The sequence below is a fragment of the Calypte anna genome, chromosome 4B (assembly GCF_003957555.1).
Source record: "Calypte anna isolate BGI_N300 chromosome 4B, bCalAnn1_v1.p, whole genome shotgun sequence".
Lineage (NCBI taxonomy): Eukaryota > Metazoa > Chordata > Aves > Apodiformes > Trochilidae > Calypte > Calypte anna.
In genome coordinates this window covers 7446790-7467226 of record NC_044249.1, presented here as the reverse complement: position 1 = coordinate 7467226, position 20437 = coordinate 7446790, and the positions used below count along the sequence as shown (strand labels likewise).

At 37.8% G+C, this 20437-nt stretch overlaps 1 protein-coding gene across 1 annotated transcript in view; it reads left to right on the top strand.

The window, feature by feature from the left end:
* Window positions 1-20437, top strand: part of TTC29 (tetratricopeptide repeat domain 29) — a 115549-nt gene that overhangs the window by 70391 nt on the left and 24721 nt on the right.

Below are 20437 nucleotides of genomic sequence, written 5' to 3'. Positions count from 1 at the left end.
AATTATTTCCTGTGTTTAATCCTTGTCCTGGATGGAGGTTAGATTTACTCTTTTGTGTGGTTATTTTAAAGGTTGAATTAAGCTTAAATACAGTATAGAGTGGAGAAACAGATAGTAGTTGTTGCTATGAATGTTAACTTACTTTGTCAGTGCTGTTTTCCAAAGCATCACATTTATGTGCAAATAATGAGATATTAGTTTAGTCAAACATAATTCTTTTTATCTTGAAAGAATTAAAAAAAAGTATTTTTTTGAAGTCAGTTTTTCAAGTGCAGTCAAAAAAAGTTTCCTGTTACTAAAAGTAAGAACTACATAGTTCTGAATTCAGAAAAACCTGTTATTTTATTTTTGACATCACTACACTTGACATTGCAGTGGAAGAAAAAAAAAACAGCAGCTGATTTTTTCACTTTGTGTCCTTGTCTTAGTTAAAGAGTAGAGGAAGAAGTGTCTGAAGAAGGCCCCTTTCTTCATGAGTTAAATTTTCTGTACTTTTTTTCCCCTGTACTGCATGATAATATGGGACAAACTAAATTATGCATTATCTCCAAGGACCGGTACTATTGTACTGTAGAAGGGAGAGTAATAAATCTACTCAACCTTAAAACTTTCCTCTCTGTGTTCCTCTGGAAAGTGTGAATCTGGAGTACAGGGGAAATGATTTTGCCCCATCTGTCATTTATAATATGGAGCTTCAGAGTCACTGTGTCCAAATTCTCTCAGTTATACTCTCAAAGACACAGAGCTGCCTGTCTGCTCTTTTCTTGTGTACTTATACTTTATTTCTCCAGTTCTGTGAAAAGAAAACTTAAATGGTGAACTTTATATATAAAAGAAGTGGTTAATACCTTGTTAATTGCATATGTTAGTGGTTTAACAGGAACCAGGGGTTCAGAGGCAAGTGAGAAATGGGAATGAGGACATTTATTGGTGTGCTGAAGAGATAACAACATTCTGGTTAGAGTTCCAGTGATGAGCAGTTCCTTTGCAATGACAATGCATTTCTTTTTCAATTACTAGTTATATCTACATATCTAGGTATATATATTATTTTTGTCTCAGTAAGTGAAATAAGAGAAATCCAGCACAGATTTTGTTGGCTGGCAAAATTAATTTGGTGCCTGTCTCCTGCAAGGGATAGGAAGTTTCTTTTTACCTTCAATGTGTATTTTACATCTTGCACTTAAAGACTTTTTCTGTTTAATAGGTTGCTTTTTCCATGCAGTTGTGAAACTCCTTTATATCCTGAACTTGTGTTTGCCCCTTTAAGCCCAAGCTTCATGCCCCTCCTCAACAGGACTTGGAGAGTTTAAAAAAAAAAAGCATGATTAGAAAAGCCTTTCTGTCCTGGCAAGCATGGTACCAGAAAGAAGTTTTGTCTGCTGAGATTCTCTTTCTTCACCATTTCTGCCTAGTTTATACTCTGTTATTTTGGTATTACAGTTTTCATTTTCCTTCCAGTTAACTCCAGGAACCCTGTGGCTACTGCATTTTTAGCAGCTCTTCCAGTTCAGTATCATTCTTCTCATTAATGCTCCAAGTTTACTCTCATGGTACCCAGATTACATCCAGGAAAACATAGTGTCACACTGGCAGCCCAATCTGTAATATTCTTCATGTTTCCTGGGCCAAATCTCTCATTAATACTGGCATTACATTTTTAATATTTCTGTCTGGCAAAAGATGACCTGGCACCAATTCAATAATTATGATTCCCCAGCTCTGAGTTTCAGGTACAGCCTTTATCCTCCCTTCCAGCAGAATGGCTGAGCATCCTGCTATGAGCTCATCACTTTGGAAATTCCTGCTGTGATAACAGAGCAGTACTTCTAGCTCTTTCTAACAGCTCCACATTGATAACCTACTAGGTTTTTCTCAGCCTTTTTGAGGATAAAACATCTAAAGACAAGGTACAATTATAGTTCTTAATCTGCAGGGAAATTTAATGAAAGGAAGAAGGTAATAAAGTTTTATTTCTAACTGTTCTGACTGAAAAAAATTCTGTGACAAAAAAATAAGCTTCTGTATTGTTTGGCAAAAGAAAAACTTAGGCTAGTGGAGGAACAATGACACTGAAATGCAGGTCTTTCAACCAATGCTTATTTTCTAAATTCATCATTTAAAAAAACAGGCAGGAAGAATCCTTAATTACTCAATTTACCTCAACATTTATTAATAAAATTGGTGTGTTGATCAAATTTGTCATGGACAAGAGGAATGGGATTATCAGAAAACTGTTTATAAATGCAATGGAGGTTGTGTTTCTACCTGCTGCATTTGACTCGCTCACCTGCCTTCACTTACAAGAGAGTTATCTGGCCCAGTGTGAGATGCCACTGCAAGAACAAATATGTATATATTGATCTTTCTATGTTTAGTAGAACATATAAAGAATAATTAACAGCAGAATCAGTAGCTCCATGTTACAACCTAAAAAGCAACCTGCAGCATGACAAACATCATCAGAGGAGAAAATCTGTCACATCTTTCATCTCCTGACTTGGTGCCTTCTAGAGGAGAGAGGAATAATTTAGGGTACTGGTGGCAGGAAAGTTTTGATCAGATTTTGGATAATGATTGATGAAATGCTGACCAGGAGGGGAGAGTCTGGCTCATCTCAGTCCAGGTCGTTGCGTCTGGCAAGGCTGTGCCTCAGCCAGAGACCTTGGATGCTTGAAAGCATCTAAACACTTACAGAGTAGGCTAACAATGGATTGTTTTTCTCATACTAAAAAGTCTTCAGTTGTTTTCTTGAGAAATGTTAAATGCTTTTTAACCACAAGTTAGATGTATGTGTATTGACTTCTGAGAATTTCATAAAACTAACACATTTTACTGTGGGTTTTCTGTGTTGGTTTTGTTGGTCTCTTTATAGTAGCTACAAATGCAGCATAAAAGTTTCTTGCCCACATCATCATCTATGAAGTCTTCTGATGAAAGGAATTATTTTGTACAATCAGCTTCAGTATGGTCAGGACTATTTTTAGCATTCTACACCTGAGCAGCCTTCAGTGTGATTTAAAATGCATGTACCAGCTAAAACTATATCTTGGAAAAGATAACCCAATGGGCTCCTTTTCTTACTCCCAAGTCTGTAATCCCTCAATATTTTTTCTCCTGTCCTTCTTGTAGATATTACATTCCATGATGTGAATGTGTTCTTTTTCTGGCATAAAAAGTAAAATTTTCAACCTACAAATTACATATTTAAAGCTCTTCCAGAAATTTTATATTCATTTTTCTGAAAAAAAAAAAAAAAAAAAGTGGCTAGCACCAAATTGTTTATATGTTGAGGAACAGAGATCTTACCAGGTGTATTTTAGATCTAGCTTGTGTGTAACTAATTCTTTTTAAGAGGATTCTCCCTAAAGAATGGTAAAATAAGCCAGATATAAGATCAAAGATTACACTAAACAAATTCTGTTAACATTTTTCTACTGTAACTTACCATAGCCATGTAATTCATGGATCATTTTGGTGACAGTGTTCAACAGTAGAACAATTTGCCTCATAATGTGATAAACTGCTTTTTATCTGTCTCTTCTTTCTGAAGGACACTAATCCAGGAAACCTCTTAAGATTATAACTCTTCTCTTTCCTCCATTAATAAATGTACATTAGTTACCTCAAATGTACACTAATAAAACTGTTATGCCATGGCACTGTACCCAAAATGCTTGATTGTACTCAAGCAAATCAAAACCAATTTCACCAGGTATGTGCATTACAAATTACCCACTGTGTTTCTGCAGTAAGTGTTCCTTACTGGGAGCAGATTTTTTTTTATCTGAGAACATTTAGGAGAAAGAAAAGGTATAGTGCCCTCATCATAACTACAAAAATAGCAAGTGTTTGCTCCTTACACAAGCATGCATCCTTAAAATAGTTCTTATATGATGTCAGTGGAAAAGTAGAGGCTCCTTTCACTGCATATTTCATATACAAGGGTCTGTCAGATTCTGGCTTATGATGTGACTGATGTGAGATTTCTGGAGCTCTGCATGTTCATGTGCTCTCTCAAAGCCTCTGTGTGTCTGTTATATCGCTTGGCAATAAATTAAATTTGTTATTAATAAGTTCTAGTCTACAGTTAGCACATAGCTCACACACATGTAGGCTTGTGTGGTGCCTGAAGGTCACATGCAGTCTTCATATTTTCTTTTAATATGTTTCTTCTTGGCAGTATATTAGTGATTTTGGTAACTAGCTTGTTGAGTAAAGGTCATTACATCTAAATGCTGCCAGTGACAAAATAGCTAGACTGAATTTGAACAGGCCAGACTGATTTTCTTCCCAGTTATTGCTGTAAAGAAGGTGGAGATTATTCAAACCCTCTTTTGGGGAGATGGAGAGGATGGCTCTGCCTCTCAATGACCTTCTGTGTCTCCCCTCCCTCTTGGTGGTCTGTTCAATGTTCAAGGGTCTGGAGATAGGATGGGCTCTACTTCAAGCTCTCAATATGTATATATCTATCTTATTATATATGTTAATAGTGAGTTATACAAGCTGAGGATTTATTTAACTTTTGGAGAACATATTGCTCATGTAACCAGAAATAGTGAGAAGCAGAAGGTATTTTGGAAATAGATTTCAGTGATTTCTCAGAAGATATAACTGTGCATGAAATAAGGGAATTGTACACTTCTTCACACTGTGAAATGAGAACTATGATTTCAAATTATGGAAAGGAAGTGTGTGACCTGGTGTGGGCTCCAGAGGCACAAGGGCTCACATTAAGTGTGTTTCAAAAGTAGCTGAAATGCTTCAGTATCCCTTACTGTTATTCACAGGATTACTCCTATCCATTCTTGTGGGGTTTATTACATAGAATAGTTTGCTCACTTCTGGAACTGGGCTGTGGTTAGCAATGACAAAGTATCTACATTTAGGAAAATGATTAGCAAAAAGTCAAAAAGATTAGAGGTGGTTCTGTCATTATTTCTTTTTCCTTAAAATTTTCTAACTTTGTACCACTTTTTATTTACATCAGCACTCCTCAGTTGTGGAATTTTAGCTTATCTCACTTTTAATTTTAAAAAAACTTCAGCCATTTTTAGTACTGTTTTATTTTTTATATGAATGCAAAGTACCCTAACTAAAGAATGAAAACCAGCATGCTTACATATAGATGTTGATGACATGGAACAGGTTTGTTTCAGAAAATTGGCCCATTTGTTTCATATATCTGTTTTTATTATTAGTTGGGATTTGGGGGGTTTTTTTGCTTAGTAAGAAGGTTTTTGTAGAATATTTCAATGCTTTACCATGGAATAATGTGCTGGGAGAAGTTTCTTCATAGTCTTTGCCACGAGTTGATGAGTTTTCTATGTCTAAGTGGTGTTATAACTTCAAAAAAGTTTGTTATCATCCTGTCTAATGTGATAGTGAGTATTCTTGTCACCTACAGTTATTTAAAAATATCTTGACCACCTCATCTAGGTCCTTTTTCCATCTGATACTTTCTATGGAAACATCTAAATCTGTCTGTGCATTTGCTTTAGATACATCCTGTGCTAAACATTGTTGTCATCCAGCTGTGTTTTCCCTGACAAGCTTTCTAGATCAGCAGAAAATGGTTCCCTAAATAAGTTGAATTGTTCTTTCTTGTGGAAAAAAAATGCTGAAAGTGGTGTTCAAAGTGTAGCATATTGTCAGACCCTTTAGTGTAGCTCTGTGCACTCTTCTGTCTGCAGTTCCATAAGTTCTTTAAAAAGCAAACTTGGGACAGATCAGTGATCTGAACTCTGATTCTGTGGGATGTTTGAATGGTGCAAAAGAAACTGAAACTCTTGGTCAACCTCATTGGGTCACTTCTGAATTTGGAGGCACCTGGAAGTTTAAGGTTTGCCTGCACTCCAGGTCATAAACATTGACAAAGAGTCAAGAAGCAGAAGAGCTGCTGTGCTCTGCCCATGTCCTGATGGTTGCAGGGCCAAAGGAGGAATAACCAGGTGGAACACTCTGAAGTGGCACTGGGGTTCATGGCTCCTTTGCTGTGCACACGAGAAGAGATGTCAGGAAGCTTTGTGCTCTTGTTCTCTAAAGGGAAAATAGATCCTTAGAAAGAACCAAAGAGCATGGTTTAATGGTTTTGTTTAATACTGAGAAAGTTGTTGTCATTTAGACTTCATAAAACCCCTTTTATTGGTGCTGTCTGCAAACATGACAGCTGAGAGAGACTGACCATGGGTCAACATGAAAACAGTTCTCTGCTCCAAACCCTTCCTTACCAAAAGCTCCCCAACAACCTTTGGATGCTGAAAATCAAAACCAAGACAAAGAAACTCTGGATTCAGTGCATATTTTCTGTAAGAGAACCCTTAAGTGATCTCAGGAGTCCCAGGCAGTGACATGTTTCTGCTCCTGGGACTCCCAGGCCATCTTTCTTTTCTGCATCTCTGAGGGGGGTTTCTGAGATGCCTTTCCCTGCCTACAAATGTGCTCTTATGTTCCTCTTATGTTTAAGTAACAAATTGCTTTTTTTTTTTTATTAAGATGCTGTGATCTGAAGATAGTCAAGATTTAAACTGTTTACATTTGGAACGAGGAAATTGATTTTTAAGAAGAGTAATACTACCACTATTCATGTGTTTATGAAACCGTATTTCTTTTTGCCCCCAAATCCACCTCTTTACCCTTATCAATAATCATCAGAAATATTTTATTTTTTGAAAGGTTCCTCAAACAGTTATTTTCTGTTTGTTTCTCCTCCTTCCATGTCTGTTCTGTTCCCTACCTCTCTTTTTTTTTTCTCTCATGTTCTTCACTTTATTGCAAATTATTCTCTTTTCCTTTTTGGTCCCACACTTTCATTCCAAATCTCAATTTTATGTATGTTTCCAATCAAAATGTAAGGAGCATAGATCAGTTTCCTCTACACCCAGTAGCTAGCATCACAATCTCTACTTATATCTTTTGTGCTTGTAGTAGAATCAATAGGTTTTTTAAGAATGGTGTTTCCATTTTTTCAAACTTACCTCTTTAGCACTGTTCTTCATGCTCTGTGTTTTTATTAAGTTGTGACCAGAAAATGCAGTGGAAAGAATTCCACTTCATATTGAGTACCATGGTAAGCTGGTTAATAGAAAACTGTGAAGTATCAAAATAGTCTACAAAGAGATCTTAATCACCTGTGTGAGTGGATTGACTAAGTTTAAGTATACAACAAGGTGATTAATTAGCTCAAAGATACAAATTCATGCTGAAGTAGATGGCCATTCCCCCAGGCCCATCCACCTCTTTCTACTCACTCAGTTAAGCATTCAGTGTTATCTGCAACACAGAATATTCCCATGTAAGGGCTCATACAAGTCTTGCCACAGAGCCAAGTAATTATACAGTATTTTCTGTAGTGTGTCATGCAAGAACATAGTTTTGAACGTTCAGCTCTTGTCCTGTAGTACAGACATTACTATCAGATTATATAAATGATCAGGGGAAGCCAAATTTAAATTGTTCTGAATCAGTTTTATTCTATTTTTTCCATGTGTTTTAATACAACTTCTTTTCCTAACAGTTCTGGGATATTTTTAAGTTTTTGAGATGTATCTGCTTACAGATGTTAGTCAAGCACAAGGTAGCTGCTGCCAGCTCCTCTGGGGAATTCATCTTCTGCAGCAGTTTTAAAAACAGGAACTGCAAGTGTCCAGTACCCCTCATACCTAAACCTCATGCTTACTCATGTGCTAATGAGTGAAAGTGGATACACAAACCATGGAGTTTTTGTGAAGTTTCATCCTGTTTGATATTTACAGGTCATTGGAACACAGACATTGAGCTCTCTGTGGCTTTCAGCCGAGCATCTAAGAGCTAGTACTGCATTTTGCTTGTTGCTGACATAAAACTGAACCAGAAAACCAGAGGTTGATTATACCTTATAATCATCTTCTGAGATCATCCTGTGCACCCAAGGAATTTGTGGAAAAGAAACTCCAGATCATGCCTCAGTATCTGGTATCAGAATGTTGCAGTTGGTAAGAACCAGGAGAGGAGAGGGATGGATGCTGCCTGGTGCTGGTAGTGCTGGGCTATACTGGTGCAACTCCTATAGCCTCTGTTTAGCTTACACTTTGGTTCTTGTGATGGAAAATTTCACAACATGGTGCTAAGGAACTCGGTCCTTGGGCTCCAGAAGAACTTTTCAATCTGCTGAGCAGCATCTTGAGATGTGTAATTCCCTGAGAGTGGGCCTATCCTCCCTGGTACCTTTAGATCAGTTTTGAGAATAATAAATTATATTTTATTTTGTTGATATTCATACAAGTATGCACACTTATGCCACAGTAAGAAGATAATTGAGATGAAACAGTGATGATTTTAAGCATTAGAAAATCAGTGGGTACATTGGAGAATAAGTGGGTTTCTGTTCTTGTAATCATTTATATGTTGAGAAGGCTCACTGTTTACAAAGGGAAAACAAATACTCCAGTTGCTCTATTAATACTGTTAGTAATGACTGCTGCAAGTTAGCTGTGATTACCAGAAAAAGAGTGTTCAGGCTAATGAGTTAAAAGTCTTATTTAGATAACTTTACTTTGCTTTTATTTCAAAACAATATCTTTCTTTCTCTCATATACTTTGATAAGTTTTTAATGATTGCACTGCAATTACATTAGGTGTTTGGAAGGTGGGTGTGCATGGGGAATATATGTACACATATACTTCTATACAAAGAGAGAAACTGCATAGCAAAAAGAGGAAAATATGCTAAAAATTGTGGACCAAATACTGCTTTTTTAAAATGCATATAAAATCTTGTTGATTTGAGGGGTGTTGCATAAATGTAACTGTGAGCAGAATCCCTTTTATCTGAAATACATTATCAAGAAGTTGTAGGGAAGTGGCGATTCAAATAATTGGGATTTGAACGTGTCCTGCTCAACTTTGAGAATATAATGTAGCTGAGAAGGAGGTTCCAATTGAAGGTATTCCAGATTTTAGGATATTTGGTATTTCTAAACAATGTTGCTTGAGCATTTTTATTGAGAAGCACGGGAAAATGTATTACTCACTCAGAAGTGCTGCAGTATGTTTAAGGAATTATCATGAAAGTCAAATCCAGAAGATGCAGGAAGAGTTCTAAAGCATCCATTGGAAAATAGGGGGTTAAAGTGGACTATATTTTAAGCAGTGTTCAGTTGACTTGCTGTGTGAGGAGAGATAGAGCAGTCCTGGCTAATGACTTGTAGGTACTGAATCCTCAGGTCTCTCAGGTGGTTTCAGTCGACCAGTTTCAGCAGAATGATGAAAAGGTTGAGATAAAATAAACTGACAGTTGCTACTCATCGCAGGCAGCAAGCTGTACCCTGGCAGATGAGACCCTGGGAGCCCTCTTTTTTAAACAAAGGCTTTCACTGCAGTGAGCAATGAACTCCACACAAAAAGAGAAAAGGAGAGAGAGATTGGCAGCTGGTGACCGACGGGAGGAGGGAAAGGAGGGAAACTGAGAAACACAGCAATTGTGGCTAATTAGAAGCCATTCCCACCTACTTAATACCAACCCATTAAGCAGACACCACTTTTCATCTTACTCTCCCTGCTACACATGACATTATACTCCAATCAATACCCTCCCACTGGCTGCCCCCTTGCCCACAAATGAATCCACAGCAGTTCAAGAATGCAGTAATTGAGTTGGGGCAGGGAAACTGCAGCTCCCAGCCAAGATCTTTCTCTCCTACTTGGATAAAGAAATCAAATCCCTATATTGACAGCTGTCAACAATTGGCAAATGGATGAAGTCAGCACTGAATCCATTTTAACCTTTGACTGAAAAAACGATAAGTGTTTATGTTTAGGTGGGTTTTTTCCCATTTGAGTGAGAGATCTAGGGGTTTTTGCAATCAGACATTTAGATTTTGAACTCTGATCCTTGGTCATACCCACAGAACATCAGAATATATATATATGTATATATGCACATTGTTATGATATGTAATGATACATATCTGTATCAATGTGTCTCACAAATCATACTTTCCTGTTTTCTGGAAGGTTTTGAAGTGGCCTTAGCCTTTAAAAAATGTTTACAGCTTCTTGCCAGTTGTTATGATTTTGGTGTTTTTTGTTTGTTTCTTTTGTTTTGTTTTTTTTTTGGGGGGGGGTGGGGGAGGAGGGAGGGGAAGGAGGGTTGTGCATTTTTTTTTTTTAGTTTCATAGGATACATATATTTGGGCTAATTTTAAATCTAATTTTAAGTCCTATTATGACTTTTAGGCATTACTTTGAAATGTCCTTTTTCTTTCACAATACTATGTTGTGCAGCACATTTTGATCATTAGGATTTTACCTTTAAGTTCTACATTTATATTCTTGCAACATTTTTTTTCAAATTAAATCCCTTGTTCCCTGAGCCATCTGGAGTTGGTAATACCATGCACAATCTGCAACATAAAGTAGTACTGTGCAGAATGCAACATAGTTCCTTCTTCTTGCCAGTTTTGTCACAACAGAATAAAGAGCAGGACACTTTTACTCTCCTTCCTTGGTTAAAGTGAAGAAGCCATCAGTGTAAGTCTTCTGGAAGCACTGGAAGGAGGTTTCAATGCAACACATGACATTTCTTAGTCTCTTTCAATTCCAAAGTGAACTGATTATCAGTTCAGGAACATAGATTCCTAATACAGATAAATTGTGTACATGTGATATTTGCAGCAAGATAACACCACCAGGTGTGCTATTCATTACCATATTATTGTTGGGGCATTTGCAGTAAGGCATTTCTTCAGATGCTGCTTGATAAAGCTACATAAGCTTCTTAGCTACATAACTGTATAATGTTAGATAGATGTTATGTATGTGCAATAACTCAGCTTACTATTTGGGGCTGTGGCCATTTAGCAGCTGATCTGTGCCTGAGTAAGAAGAGTTCAAGCTGATGACACAGCAGAGCTTTTGCATCTTTTGAAATTGTAAGCCAAATGATGGCAAACTGCAACTTTGTTGCCTCATTCCACTTGTTTTATAATATTTTCAACTTAATAGTATAATTAGCATTCATTTTCCCTCTTTTTTTTTCCCCAATATTGTAAGTACCTTTCAGCCACCCTGTTTGTGTGTGCTCCCTGGGTTTCTTTTGATGTCTTTTTTAAGGCAAGAGTCTTAAAGAGATTTGTCCTCAATGCAGCCTGTAAAGAGGGAAGAATCACCTGATGGAGAAAGCTGTGATCTTCACCATTTGTGAAGATGCAAGTCCCCAGAATACACAAGCTGAATATGATCAGGCATGGAACAGCACTTTTATTTACTTAAAGGTACTTGAATAGGACAAACAAAGCTACATTCAGATTCCTTATAGGTATAATCTGCTCTTTAAAATAATCTGGTTCTAATATTTTGTTTCTGTGGGACTTTGATTCATTTAAACACAGAGGTGCACAAGTTCAGTCTTACTTTGACAAGATGCCAGTTATAAGGATCAGAGGCAGGCTGGGGAAAATGTGAAGAGCAGTTGGCAGTCTTTCTGTTTCTCAGTGCCAAAGCCTATGGGGTTAATTTGAAGATACCCAAATCACCTTGGCAGAATCATCTCCAGTCTTTTCCAGAACTGTGGCATTTAATGAGCCAGGACAATAAACATAGAATCACAGAAAAATTGTAAGGAAAGGACTTTAAGTAGTCACCATCTTTAGCCCCCATGTAGGAGCAAATGTATTTGTTATTTCCAAGAGAAGTTTGTCTTGCCTGTTGTCAAAAAATGTCTGGCAATGGACCTTTCATAGCATCCACAGCCAGCCTGCTCTAAAGGGTGAAATCATTCAGGAGAAGGAGAAAACCAGAAAGTTTTTTCCTTTATGTATAAAATTTATTTCAAACTCTGTACCTATCCTGCCTGATGAAGACTTCAAATTAATACCTTTCATTTTTGCAGTAACCTTGGAGAAAGAACTATCTGACACATGCTGGGGTTTAGAAGAAACTTTTATAGTGATTTCTGAAAAGAAGAGTTATAAGGATTCCTTATTCTAAGGTACTTAGATACCACAGAATGTAGCTCCTTCTTGTGAGCACAACTGATGGAGGTAAAAGAAAATCCTATTTCCTTCATATTTGTTTTCCAGTTATATTGTTTAGGAGGACCAGTACACATCACCCAGCTGAGCACACTGGTATCTGCTCCAAAAGGGCAGGAAGAACAAGGATTTCACCAGCTAGGAAATAAACCAACACAGAGGGAAGGGTTGCTGCTTATTCTTAAATGGTCTCAGTGCTGGGAAGCTTTGTTACTCCCTCTCTTACATAATTCATGACTCTCCTCCTTACATAACTTTGTGAAGCAGGAAAGCAGCCGGGCTGCTGAATGCATCTTATTGAATGAATCCCACACTTCCACTCTCACTGGAGACACAACTGAACTCAAATGCTTTAGATCCTTATTTATGATTGAGGATGTTTCTTATAGAAAACTAGATGTGACACCTGGACAGTCTGGTTATCCATTCTGGACTGGTTTTGATACTTCAAAAACCAGACTCTGATTTTTATTTTTTTTTCTAGGGTCAGAGTTTAGTAATTGAATCTATAGCTTCAAATAAATAAAACTACAGTATTTCTATTTGCCTCCAAAGCTCTTAATTCTCATAAGGCTGTGCTGAGGCACATCTTGACAGTCTTTTGTAGAGAGAAATCAAAATATTTACAAGCCAAATGGGTCAACTTTTGAACCCTTATCAAATGCTTGTATTCCCTTTCCATAAATTTTTTTTTCCCTTCCATAGCAACTTAATCAAGGCACTTCTTTTCTGATTTTGGAGTCCTTTCTAATAGTCTTCTCTGCAGTAGTTCCCTAGTTCCACGTTCTCAAGTCAAATTATTTTCTAAATTTCACCTTTCTTTTTATCCTAAGATTTAACCACAGCTGCCTCTGTTAGTAAGAGCTTCCTACAGAGAACCTTCTACCTAAGTTGGAAGCTGGCAGGGCTGTTGTTTCCATTTTTCATTAACAACAACAAAAAAAAAATCTCAGGCTATATTTTTCTTCTGTGGAAGTTATAACTAAGGGAAGAGACTACAAAAAGCATCAATCTTCAAATAGATCAAATGATCAATAAAACCTACTCAAATTCCACCCAGCAAGCATTCTGCTCCAGGAGATAGTGCTTCAGGAAAATGGCTTCATCACAGCTGAACAGAAAGAGTATCCTGTGGAAGGAGTTATAACCAGGTAGTTATTTGGTCTTCCATACATTCTCAGAGGTGTTTTTGATTTTCTTCTGCCAGTCTCTGCTCACTCTGCTCCAGACTGACAGGTGGGGAAAAGGATGTTTCTTTCCTGTATTTACGTGTACACCAAGCACTGCAGAGTCATGTTTTGGTTTGTTCTTTATATTCTGGGGTGCCATTGAGTTTGAGGATGCTTCAGAGGGTTGTGAAGACAGGGACAGAAAGAAGAAAATAGCCTCCTAACAACACCTGTTGGCAGAGTTAAAGTAAGGTATGTTCTGTTACTGGTTTCCATAAACCTCAGCTTTGTGTTCTCATCATCACTGGGCTTTCAGTTCCTCTCTAGCTACAAACATATTCCAGTATTTGTATCAGAGGATGCATATGTGGGACTTGACAATGTCCAACATAAACAGTCACATTTAGTTAATGGAAAAGCTGCTTTTTTTTTTTTTTTTCTTTTTCCCTGACTTTGTAGTTTCTGTGTACCCAGAACTTTGTGGTCTAGATATTAAACAGGCTGTTGCATTTCACTTAGACTAGGTTGAGTTTTTCTATGTGAGTGAGAATCTCAGTCTCCATGGGGTTAAGAGCTTCTGAAGTAATCATTACTTAGAAGACTGAAAGATTGTGCTCTACAGCTTCCTGGAAACAGATTTAGTTAGGTTCCCTCTATCAGTGTTGTTCTAATTGTGATGGAGGTGTTCGTAGTTGATATATATTTGGTTGGTGCAGGAGTTAGCTGAAACTTGATTTTTTTGATATATTTTAATTACAGTTTTAATGAAAAAATATTATACAGTTTTATGTTATTTTTAAATTATATTATTCATTCCTCCTCTGTTGCAGGAAGAGCCTTTCTTGCTCCTGAGGCTCAATGAGCTGCTGACCTCTCCATGCCTCGCACCAGAGTGAGCTGAGCTTCTCTCTGTGGGTGTGTGTCCCACCTTTATTGGCCCCCTGGTCTTACTCATGCCCAATAGGGGCCTGTCCTAATCAGGCACAGGTGGACTCACACCCACTCTTTGGCAACTCGAGGCACCTGGTTTATCTTGTTTCTCTACACTCCTCCCCAGTAAATTCCGTTTATTTTTTTGATTAATCCTAATTTCTCGTAATTCCATAGTTCATCTTGTTCCAAAGTTGTCTCCATTGGCTGATTCAGTGAAGCTCTCCAAGCTGTACCTCCAGACTGCACAAAATATTTATTTAGCAATTTGATAATCTTCCTGGTTTTCATACCTACCTCCAACTCACCAGGTTCTTTCATGTTTGCTTTGCTATACACATTTTTATTTCTCTAATTTGATATTTTAGGCAACGTTTTGTCCACTAAAAGTAAGATTAAGAAATCATTGCTAGCAAACATAATCACTAAAAAAATGGCACTTTAGAAAAAAGCTTGGACAAGGCCACAGTCTTGGTGGGTGCCTGGAAGGGCTGAGTTGAGCTGAGTGCTGGTGTGTCTGTACCAGCCCTGCAGCAGCACAGGCTGGGACAGAAGAGAGCAACACTCCCCTGTTGCAAAGTCACCTTTTCTTTCTTGTTTTCCTGTCATATTAGTGGTATTGTAAGCAGAAATACTTGAAACTACAAACTATGTTTCTTTAAATCAGTTTTAACTACAGCCACTCATGCTAAGTTTTTATGTACTTCAGGTCAGTACAAGGGAGCTGAGAACGTTTCTGAAACTTCAACAACAATCTTTCTGTAAATTTGAGAATGTTTTCAATTTAACCTTAAGGTAATTTTGGATTTTCTGGCAGAATAATTGCTGTTATCATTTAACTGTTCCCACACAAATTCCTGTCAGAAACTCAGCCTTGCTTACATCAAGTACAGTTTCATAGTTGAATCATTTCAAACTTGTGCCTGAAAATTTGTTCTGTTCTCATTACCAACTTATGAAACAATTCAAGACGTATTTATGATCAAACCATGGCATCCTTTTGAAAATAATATTTTTTTTAATCACTATGAAAAATAAGATCTTTAGTAGAAAATTGTTTCTTAATGAGTAGAGTACTGTCTTGGAGAGGAAGGTGTAAGAGATTAAACAAATGACAGTGTTGCTTTGAGGGAAATTTTAGTATTTTTAGGTCAACACTCCATGGAATTTATACAGGGAGTTGGGGGGAGAGCTTAATCCAGTTCTTGCCCTTAATTAAATTAAATTGGTATTCTTTCACACAAGTGCCTTATTTGGCAGCAGTGAGGTATAGAAGGATGTGAAACATGAGAAAAGAAGAAATAAGTTAACTGTAAGCTGAGAAACAAGGTCAATGAGCATGAGCCTTTACATGTAGCCTTATCTTACCCAAATGACACTTGCAGCACTGATCATTTCCATTCAGGAGTGGCTCTGCATCAGTTCATTGGAAACATTTTATATTAAGAAATTGCCTTTGAGTAAGAACCACAGATTATTGAATTACTGCACACACCTCTTTTCCTTGAAACAAGGGGAGAGTGCCTCTGGCTCCCTCTACAATGCACAAGTGTAGGGAGTGTTTTTCTTTGGGGATGTTAGGAGTTCCATCCTGAAGTCCAGCAGCAGCAATATGTGGCCTTGCCTGCAGGCAGGGGTAAGGAAATCTTATTCTTCATTTTGCTTGTGCACTCACAGTGTCCTGAGCAGCAGTGCCATGCAGGATGCTCTTGTGAAAGGCTCCTTCCAAGCATTTTCCATCAAGACACTGGTGCAAAACTGAGCTTTTTAGTGCCCCTCTCATGAGCATCTTGCGTCGTTTTGTTAGCCAGGGGTGAGCCAGGGCCAAACAGAGCCCTAGGGCAGGGGTCCGAGGTGCCTTGCAGCCCGGCCAGGGGTGGCCTTGAGCCTCTTGGTCCCTCCTGTGCATGCAGCTCTTTGCTGTGACAAAAGCCAGTGGGCTGGTGGCTGTGGCATCAACAGCAACATCACACCCAGACAGACACTGCTGAGGTATCTTGGGCTATAAACTGCTTCAGCTGATGGAAGCTGCCTCTTTTGTCACTGGATGGGATGTTACGTAGTCAATCAGCATTCAGATTTATGCTTTAGATGCTCATGAAGGAGGATGCTGTCCTTCCTGTGCCTGTCAGTGGTGATGCTTGCGTGCAGTTCTTATATTTTTTGGAGTTATTTTCTTGAAATATTAACAAAAACATCCTGCCACATAGACAAATCTGCAGAGATACTGAAATCTGAAGAGCTGAGATGTGCAATATAATATATTTGACTTCCTTGTAAATCTTTTTTTCTTTCTTTAATGTGAAAGGGGTCTTCAGAAACATAGCTTATCATTTTCCTGTGATCTGTGTGTGCTTTAAATGTAGTCTAAATTCACTCAGAGAAAATTGCACTCAGGATCTAGTAATACAGAGGCGTTCAAGGCAGAATAAAAGGCTTGTATTACTACATCTGATTCAAAACAATGGCTTAATTGGCCAGGAAAATGTAGTTATCAGATGATAAAGATATGGAGTCAAGGGCAAGATATGCCTGAAAACAAGCATTTTCCTGCCTAAAATTAGGCAAAGTTAATAGGTTAAATTTTGTTTATTGAATAAGAGAACCCAAAGTTGATTGATATAGTAATTTCAGTGTTTGCTATGGCAAATATTTAGCTCATTATCAGTTTTAATAGCATTTTGCAGAACAAGCCTTTTCTTGACATGCAGAAAATACTATTAAATTTCCCTGCATAGATACATTGTTATGACATGCAATAACTACTTGAATATAAAGGGGATTAATAATTTAAAAGGTGTTAACAAATTAGGGCCATCATTAAAAATAGACTTTGAACCATTTTGTAGAAAAATCAGATTGAGGTAATGCTTCGCTCTTATGATAAAGAATTACAGCATTAATTCTGCAAAGTGAACTTATTGCTCCTATTCGTCTCCAAAACCCTGGAGCATTAAAAGACAGGAAGAATGAAATGATCACTGCGTTTTTTCAGGCACAACAGCTCTAATATTTCCATCACAGTTTCACAGCTCAGCTTGCATGGTTGTGCTAGAGGAAAAAGCCCATAAAATGTCAAGCTTCCCTTTGTTTTGTTTTTGCTGGTCTTATGAAATCGGGTCGAATTTTTTCAGACAGTTTATATTAATATACTGAGAATTTTGCTTGTACAGCATCTGTGCAGGCTATAAAGCAAACATTTCTTCTGTACAGAAGTGGTTCTTTTCTTGATTTAAAATGTAATCCGTGCTTTTCTTTTGCATTTTGATTTTATTTTCTTGCAACCACTGATGACCCAGAGGCATTTCAAGGTTCAGTTCTTGTTGGTTTGCAAATTATTGTTTTCTTTCCAACTTGAGATAAGCAGATATAAGATGAAACCTTTTCTTCATTGTTTTGTATTGCATGAAACATGCAGAAAAATGGATCCAGGTTTTGGTTTTTTGGGTGTTTGTTTTGTTTTTTTATGTAAGTGTATTAGGAAATGTATTTGTGATTCTTATTCATGTGAGTAATCCCCACATCAATGGTTTCACTGCAGTGAGGACCAGGAATGGACTCCTATTGTAGAAATAGGTCAACTGAAAGATTTAAACAAGATTTAAAAGGCCAAGATTTTATTTTTGCTTCATTCCTCTTACTGTTTTATTCCTGACATATTTTGGAGAATTAAAAAATAATTTCTGGGATTTAAGTAATAAGCTTCACGTTTGAAAGTGATACCAGGAACTCTTTCAGGCCTCGAACAAAATATTTGTCCTCTCCCTCCTGCTTATTCTCCCTTGCCATGACAGTCATCTCCCTTCATAACAATTCCCTCTCAGCTCCCTTCCTGGGTTTTCCCTCCCTTTCTCCTTGCACTTTCTGACACCACAGATCTCAGATGGTGCCCTCGCTGTTGCCAGCCTGTACTGGAGGAACTGTTTCTGTGACACCCACCTCTCAATCACTGCACTGAAAACCACACCAAGAGTCCCATGCTGAGATATGTTTCATTTTTATATTCCATTCTTCCCAGTGAATTTGTTTGTCAGCACTGATTTTTATCCCTAAACTTGAGCCTCCAATATTGGCAATGGTGTGATAGGGAGTTTTAATGAAACAATGAATTTCCAGTCCTCTAGTTGTGATTTTAGCAGTCAGATATTGTTAAAGCAATAATCAATAACTGGCTAAAGCATTGTTTACATAGCACCTCTATTCCTGCTAATACTGAAAAATTCATAGCACCAGGGCAGTGTTCAGGTGGAAGTGAGTATCTGGGTGCAGACAGAAAGAGCATCTCCTGTTAGGTACCAGTATGCCAGTGTTTGATCTTTTTAATCACACAGAATGAAGTGTGATGGAAGGAGTAGGTAGCAGAGGAGAAAAGATTCAGGTGCTGATCAGATCAAGCATTTAAAAAGAGCGTGGTAGAGGTACAGGTAGCAAAAGACATAAAGGATAACAAATTATTAGTACATTATCAGCCAGAGGAAGATCAAGAGAAATATTAGTCTGCTGTACAACAGAGGGGAGAAACTCTTAGTAGGTGACCTAGGGGAGGCCAATGTGCTTTAATGCTTTTTTTGCTTTTATCTTCTCAGAAAAGGGCAGCTGGGGTGATGTGGCAAGCAGAGTTTATGTTTTAAAAAAAAAAAAAAGGCAAGATCCAAGGCTAGAACAGGAGAAAGTATGCTAGAGAGTACTTACCCGAGTTACATCTTCAACTCAGATGGTCAGAAACTTCAACCTACAACACTAAAAAAAACTGTCTGGAGCAATCTTGAGGTCACTGGCCATCTTTGAAAACTTTTGGAGATCAGGTGAGGTTCTAGAGTAGTCATAAAAGCTGCCTGCTTTTATCCAGGGAAAGAGGAGGAGCAGCCAATGAATTTCAGATAGATCATCTTATGATCCTGTCTTAGAAATATACCAGAAAATACAATCAGATGCTGAATAGATAGCTAGGAGAATACAAGGAAATGTGCAACAGCCAAAATTAATTTGCCAAAACTACTTGTGTCAAGCCATAACAGGGCAAGAGGACTTCCACATAAAAAAGTTAAGATAAGGAGAACAGATATGACATTTTCTTCCTGAAGGTTGTGACATATGCAGCTTTCACAAGCAAGTAAGGGAGCATGGACTGCCTGAGCCTGTTATCAAGTGGGGGAATACTGATTATTAAAAACCTGGCTATTAAAAGCTCTCAGTGGTGTTGTTAGAAATGGAAACTATTTAGCAGAAGCATCTACAGTGCTCTGATTCTGTACTTTTTTGTATTTTCATTCCCTGTCTGGAGGCTTACATAAGAGAGTATGCTCACTGGATTTGCAGATCACACAATCCAGGGAACATGCACATTCTGCTTCCTGGTGCTGCAATTCAGAAGATCTTGACAAACTGAGAAACACATGTAATGATCTCAGTATTTGTGTCTGTAAGAGTATGTGTAAGTATGTATAATCAAGTGCATGGTTACAAACAGGTAGCAAGCTCCAGTTCTGTAGAGAGGAAAGGAATCTAGACATCCAAAAAGCACAAGCTGAATCTGAATCAGCAGTGTTGAGCTGCTGTAAAAACTGCAAATATCTTCCTAGAGTTTTAAAAATAATGAACCTTGAAATAATCCCTCAGCTCTACTCAACACTGATAAGGTCCCAATTTGGTATCATAGCAGTTCTGGATATCAAGCTGCAGAAAGCTCAGGAAGGCTGAAAAGAAGCTAAAAATTATGACCAAAAGAGATGATTAATTTTCTGGTAGATTTGGAATTCCTGTGTCTACAGAAGAGACACAGGGAAGATATAGTAGTGGATTTGAGACACATGGAATTCATTAATGACCTCTTCTCAGTGACCATAATAGTTTGAAGTAAAAGTAGTGGGTAGGAAAAATGCAACTGGAAAAATGCTGAAAAACTTCCATCATATGAGCAGGAGCAGTGTAGTTACCAAATGCTTACCAAAACATCTTTGTGCTCAGCCTTAGCAGTGTGAGGAACACTGGAGCATCCAACCCTTGTGTAGGAGGTATTTATGAAAACTTGGATCTAGCATCCCTGTATAGCTGGGACATGTGTCAAGAAGGGCTCCAGTACAAACTGTTCTGAAGAGCAGCACTGCACATCCTTATTAAAAGGCATCAAGAGCAGCTCACAGGTAGTAACAGAAAGATCAAGGGTAGCTTGGAAGTAAGCACTTGGGGTGGAGGTTATTTCCTACTTCCTTGTTCTTCATTTATGAAACTTCCCTGCTTCTCCAAGGGCAAGTCAATCTTGCCTTCATCTGCTTTGCAAACAATGCACTGTAAAATTACTGTTTTAAAGCTACTTAAAGGTAAAAT